This window comes from Antechinus flavipes, chromosome 6, assembly GCF_016432865.1.
Source record: "Antechinus flavipes isolate AdamAnt ecotype Samford, QLD, Australia chromosome 6, AdamAnt_v2, whole genome shotgun sequence".
Lineage (NCBI taxonomy): Eukaryota > Metazoa > Chordata > Mammalia > Dasyuromorphia > Dasyuridae > Antechinus > Antechinus flavipes.
Genome location: NC_067403.1, coordinates 86,759,038 through 86,765,886, shown reverse-complemented (window position 1 = coordinate 86,765,886; position 6,849 = coordinate 86,759,038). Strand labels below are relative to the sequence as shown.

The window sequence follows — 6,849 nt, the reverse complement described above, 5'->3', positions numbered from 1 at the left end:
TCTTACCAGTAGAATTAAGACAGTGGTTAATATGCTCTTGATAACAATTTTTGTCATAGCTCAATGTGATATGTCTGTTCTTGAAGCATAAGTCACAATAAAGAGAGATAAGACACTATGGTATATATCAGGACATATTCAATCTTCTAGGTTGAATGAACAAGTTCTTTTCAGACTTGTAGATGGCAGACTTGTATTCTGATAAGTCAACTGACAATTTTAAAATTTTTCTTCACATTTATATTGAATATTAGCTTAATTATGCAGACACTTTGGATATAAACTGAACTGAACCACAGAATTGAATAGGGGACTAAACAGGCTTCATTTCCTTTGGAAATTGATGCATTATTTTCAAAATTCCAAACTATTTCCTTATATGATTCCTTCTTTTCAAAAATTTTTGTTTAGATGCCATGACTTTATATCATAGATCATTATCATATTGAATAATCCAAAAAAAGTATGCAACTTAAAGGGCAGTGAGCAAATATATGCTTTATGTAAGTGGGATATATACATACACATATGTATATGTGTATATGTGTGTGTGTGTGTGTGTGTGATTTGACTTGTATACAAGAAGGCACCAAAATGATACTATCAAGAATTTGTACAAGAATAAAGCAGTGAAATTTGTTAGTGTAACAAAAATAAAAGGAAACAGGAATCTTGGGTCTTGAATTGGAATCTGTATTAAAAAATCAAGAAGAAAATTTGCTTTGTCATAGATCCTTTAAGTATAATTTATGAATTAGCATGAAAAATAATTGATAAGCAAATGTTTATTAAGTGCTTGCTATGAGTCAGGCATTAGGGTAAGTAAAATAAATAAACTCCTCTTTTCTCTTCATGCTATCCTTTAACAATTTCAAGTTTAGAGAAGAGCTATATAATTTGGCTATAATGCAAAATATGTGAATTCTTGGAATGTGAAACAAATCTGGAAAGATAGGTAGAAGAACATTGAGGGGTTAAAAATGTAATGCTGCATAGTTTACATTTTATCCTACAGGCAACAAAGAACTTTTGAAGATTTTTGACTAGGGAAGTGATATTGTCAAGTCTATGTTCTAAGAAGATTGATTTGCACTATTGATCAGAGAAAAGCAAATTAAGACACCTCTGAAATACCACTACACACCTCTCAGACTGGCTAAGATGACAGGAAAAGATAATGACGAATGTTGGAGGGGATGCAGGAAAACTGGGACACTAATACATTGTTGATGGAACTGTGAACAAATCTATTTTGGAGAGCGATTTGGAACTATGATCAAAAAGTTATCAAACTGTGCATACCCTTTGACCCAGTAGTGTTTCTACTGGGCTTATATCCCAAAGAAATCTTAAAGAAGGGAAAGGGACCTGTATATGCAAAAATCTTTGTGGCAGCCCTTTTTGTAGTGTCAAGAAACTGGAAACTGAATGGATGCCCATTAGTTGGGGAAGGCTGAATAAATTGTGATATATGAATGTTATGAAATAGTTTTGTTCTGTAAGAAACAACCAACAGGATGATTTCAGAGAGGCCAGGGAAGACTTTACGCGAACTGATGCTGAGTGAAATGAGCAGAACCAGGAGATCATTGTACACGGCAACAACAGGACTATATAATGATCAATTCTGATGGACGCGGCTCTCTTCAACAATGAGATGATTCAAACCATTTCCAACTTTTCAATGATGAAGAGAGCTATCCAGAGAGAGGACTGTGGGAACTGAATGTGGTTCATAACATAGCATTTTCACTCTTTTTGTTGTTGTTTGCTTGCATTGTATTTTGCTTTACTTTTTCTTCTTCTTTTCCACTAGTTTGATTTGAATTTTCTTGTGCAGCAAGATAATTGTATAAATATGTATGCATATGTTGGATTTAACATATATTTCTACCATGTTTAACATATATTAGACTACTTGCCATCTAGGAGAGGTAGTGAGGGAAGGGGGAAAATTAGAACATGAGGTTTTGCAAGGGCTAATGTTGAAGAATTGTCCATGCATATGTTTTGAAAAATAAAAAAGCTTCAATATAAAAAAGGAAAAAAACAAAATTGATTTGTCAGCAGCATGGGGAATAAATGAAAGAAGAAATTAAAAGGGAAGGAAGATCTCTTAGAAAAGAATTGTGTAGTTAATTGTACGAGCAATTTGAAATCATGAAACCTGTTTTCAAATTTTGCCTCAAACGTATGCAATGTTATCATATCTGATATGAAACTGTTCCCTAAAATAAAAGGACATTTAATAAAATAATTTCCAAGCCAAATATTGTCTCAATTCTCAAATCAGAAGAGAGAAAGCAGAAAAAGTATAGAGTAATATCACTAATTGATATTGAAACAAGAATATTGAATGTGATATTAGCAAACAAATATAATAATATATTCAAAAATCATTCATTATTTTCAGTTTAGACATATTAGAAATTCAGTAGTATCTCAATTATGGGAACTTATGTGTACAATATATCACCTTAATAAAATGAAATGATATCAATAGAACAAATAAAGCCTATGGGAAAAAAGAAAACTCAATTTTGTTAAAAATGCTAAGAAAAATAGCATAGTAGTAAAAGAACTTATCTTCTATGCAATCAAAATTCTCTATCTAAAATAAAGAACTAGAATTATTTGTAAAAGTAATATTGAAGAAACCAGAACAATAACTTTCTTCTCTTTCTCTTCCTTCTTATTCTTTCCTTCCTCCATCCTTTGTTCCCTCCCTTCTTCCTTTTTTTTTTTTTATTCTCTTTCTTCTTCTTTTCAGTTCAGAGTTTGATGATCTATATCCACTTCCTGAAAAAACTACTAGTATGTATTGGAAAGACTGAGGTCTGTTTATCAGTTTGGACACTCCCTAGCAACTTATAATGTACAAATCACTTATATACTTAACCTCTGAGTCTCAGTTTCTTCCTTTGTAAAATGAAGATGACAACATTTTTCAGAGTTTGATAGTTTATATAGAATGTTTTGTGAATGTGGGCTATTGCTTTTATTTTTATATAAAAGTTTTTCAGTATACTTTTTCACATACAAATGATACCTGAACATATTTTACCAAGCCAAATAATACCTTTTTAAAAATGCATAATGGAGCATTCCTCTTCTACCCCCAAAAAAGAATAAAAATAAAAGTAATATCTTGCCAAAGTGTTTAAGTACTGCTATTGGTTGCAAAAAGGAATTCTACTGCTCCCTATATGATAATTTAAGATGAGCCAAGAAAAGTAAAAGATGGCTCTTGACTGAAAGGGAAATAAGCCATTTTTATTTGTTGCCTGTGACATCTGGGATGGGAGGAAGGAAAGGGGGTGATACATTGTCATATAAATCTCTATTATGATTTGTATTTTGGGAAGTTAACATATGGAATAGCATTTGGACACTGGTCTATGCAATAGGGGGTGGCAGGCAGACTAAAACCTGCAGCGTTTCTGATGGCAGACTGGAAAGATGCTGTTGCCAGGAATCCTAAGGGAGTCATTATCTTGACAGCTGAGTGTGAATGTCCTGGGTTCCATTCTTTAGTCAACTTGGGTTGTCAGACTCAATCTGTGAAATATCAAGTTGAGGGAGAGGAAAAGAAGTGTTAAAATGAAAACATGTTATGGTAAGCCCTCACCAGGCTTCATTCTCCACTGACAGTTATTCTTTGGAACCAATGAGTCATTGCCATGGCTCATTAGGTACCTCATCTATGCAAGTAAGTCTACTTTGCCTACTGAGTGGGCTGGGGTTAATGAAGCTAGGATAAGACAGGGATTTTAACCACATGCCCATATCTGCTAAGCCTATAGCCCCAGATACAAATGGAGAACCTATGAACAGAACTGAATAGAACAATGAATTTTTGATCTGTTTTTGTCTTCCTCCATTCTTTTCCCAAATCTTATGTAATTGCCTATTGGTCTTTGACAGTCTTAACCCTAGGTCATACAGCATTAACCACATTCAACAAAATACAGATTTCTCCTTCTCAGCAGGCAGGGATGTTTGCAGAGGGAATTATTCTGGCTTGCAAATCTTCCTCTTGCTGTTCAACTGACAGAGGGAAGAATCTCAGTAAATACATGTCCTAGATCCTCAGTCTTTTATATATATGAGGGGGCTTTGCCTGAAGTCTCTGGGAAACTGAAAGCTAAGCTTATCCTTCTGAAAGTGTTAATGGATTAGTCACCAAAGAAAGTGAACTTAAATCTCCCTCTCCCCCCACATCCATCACCCAGTTTATCCTTTCCAAGACATCATCTGGAATCATTTACAGGTGCTCCTTCTAAGCCCAGATCAATATCAAGCTTTTGTGTGGAATCACTGGAAAGGAAAGCATAAGCAAGTATTTGCCTACCAGCCTGTATCAAGTCCTCTCATTGAAAGCCGGCATCTCGATGGCGCTCGGGTGATCCTAAGCGGCATTACCAGGAGTGCCTAGTGCCTACAGAGTGGCTTTGAAATCAGCCTGAACAACCGGAGAATGCAATTTATTTCCTGGCATTTCATGTTGGGAGGATTTATAATATTCACACAAGGTGAAATGTTTCATCCTGTGTAGGAGAGGGTGATGCAGAAATCTATTACCGGAGCTTTAATGACTTTTGTCCTCCAATGATTCCTGGGTGTGTTCGCTCCTTCCCCCCTAACACCTTGTAAAGTTTATGGCCAGTGAATAAGCCGTGGCAAACTGAGTTGTGAATTATTATGAAAATCTTTATGTCTGATTATTTAAAAATAGAAAATGTATGTTAATCCCCCCCCACACACACAGAAAGAACTTAGGGAGATTTTTTTAAAAAAGATTTTAAAGATAGAACTTAGGGAGACCTAGATAAAAATCTTTGCCTGAATTCATAGAAAAAAAGAGACTTTTTAGCTTAACCATGTCACTTTATAGATGAAAAAAAAAGGATTCTATTAGAATTCAGCATATTCCTTAAGTATAGATCTGGCTGAGACTGTCCTCTGAGCGATAAGCTTCAATGATTCCTTCTTGCCATTAGGATAAAATACAAAGTCTTCTGTCTGTTGCTTAAAGGTTTAAAGGATGTTTCACGACCTGTCAGCAAATGATCTTCCTTCCCAGTCTGATTTCAGATTATTTTCCTTCAGGAGTTCTGCAGTTCAATCAAACTGGTCCCTTGGTTATTGTCCTTATTCACCATTTTCCATTTCCATATTTTTTACACGAGATCCTCCTTGCCAGATACGTCTCTTCTCCTCACCTCTCAGTTTTGTAATTCCTAATTCAGAGTCTCAGATCATGTATCTACTTTTATACAAAGTCTTTTTCTAAACATCCCAGAAATTACCTTGCATATATTATTAAGGTAGTTAGCATTGCTTTATTTCAGTAGAATGCAGGTTACTGAAATTTAGTTTTTTTGGTGTTGTAGGTTTTTTGTTTGTTTGTTTGGTTGGTTTTTGGTTTTTGCCTTTGTACATAGTGCAACACTTTGCCAATAGTTTAATAAATACTTTGAATTGAATTAATTTTTGTTTTATATATCCCCAAAACATCACAGTGTGATCCTGGGAGAGTCATTTAACCCTATTTCCCTTAGTTCTTCATTTGCAAAAGGAGATGGAGAAGGAAATGTAAGGATAGTCTTTGTACCTTTGCTAAGAAAACTAAAATTGGGTCACAAAGAGGCAGACACAACTGAAGTGACTGAACAATAGCAAAAAATGTTATTTCTCAACTGTAGACCTGTGCCCTTTGTTTGCTTTTCCAAGAAGAGCAATAAACAGGCCATGAGTTTTTCATTCTTGTACCTATTTTGACTCACAAAATGTTGTTAAAGTCAACCTGTTAAAGACAGGAAACAGTTATTAAGCACCTACTAAATGCAAATAGAGTTGACTTAAAGGACCTTACACTTGTTTCTGGAGATGAGGGAGATGTAATATTCATAAAGGTAAATATGAGGTAGCACTTGAGTTGAATTTTGAAGGAGGACCTATTTCCAAGATCACAGATTGGAATCAGAGATTTAATCTTTGTTCTGTAAACCAGTGATTTTCTATGTTTTTTTTTTTAAATAACTTTTTATTGATAGAACGCATGCCAGGGTAATTTTTTACAGCATTATCCCTTGCATTCACTTCTGTTCCGATTTTTCCCCTCCCTCCCTCCACCCCTTCCCCCAGATGGCAAGAGTCCTTTACATGTTGAATGGGTTGCAGTATATCCTAGATACAATATATGTGTGCAGAACCAAACAGTTTTCTTGTTGCACAGGGAGAATTGAATTCAGAAGGTATAAATAACCTGGGAAGAAAAACAAAAATGCAAGCAGTTTATATTCATTTCCCAGTATTCTTTCTCTGGGTGTAGCTGCTTCTGTCCATCTTTGATCAATTAAAGCTCTCTTTATCAAAGAGGTCCACTTCCATCAGAATACATCCTCAAACAGTATCGTTGTTGAGGTATATAATGATCTCCTGGTTCTCCTCATTTCACTCAGTATCAGTTCATGTAAGTCTCGCCAGTCCTCTCTGTATTCATCCTGCTGATCATTCCTTACAGAACAATAATATTCCATAACATTCATATACCACAATTTACTCAACCATTCTCCAATTGATGGACATCCTTTCATTTTCCAACTTCTGGCCACTACAAACAGGGCTGCCACAAACATTTTGGCACATACAGGTCCCTTTCCTTTCTTTAGTATCTCTTTGGGGTATAAGCCCAGTAGAAACACTGCTGGATGAAAGGGTATGCACATTTTGATAACTTTTTGAGCATAGTTCCAAATTGCTCTCCAGAATGGCTGGATGTGTTCACAATTCCACCAACAATGTATCAGTGTCCCTGTTTTCCCACATCCCCTCCAACATTCCCCA

The 6,849-nt window shown here is 35.2% G+C and overlaps 1 long non-coding RNA gene across 1 annotated transcript; it reads right to left on the bottom strand.

Annotated features, from left to right (window-relative positions):
• Positions 1–3,247: 3,247 nt before the first annotated feature.
• Positions 3,248–4,467, bottom strand: LOC127541769 (uncharacterized). Its single transcript, XR_007948469.1, has 2 exons — positions 4,352–4,467; positions 3,248–3,558 (listed from the first exon to the last, which is right to left on the bottom strand). It is a non-coding gene; the product is annotated as an uncharacterized LOC127541769 (long non-coding RNA).
• Positions 4,468–6,849: the final 2,382 nt, after the last annotated feature.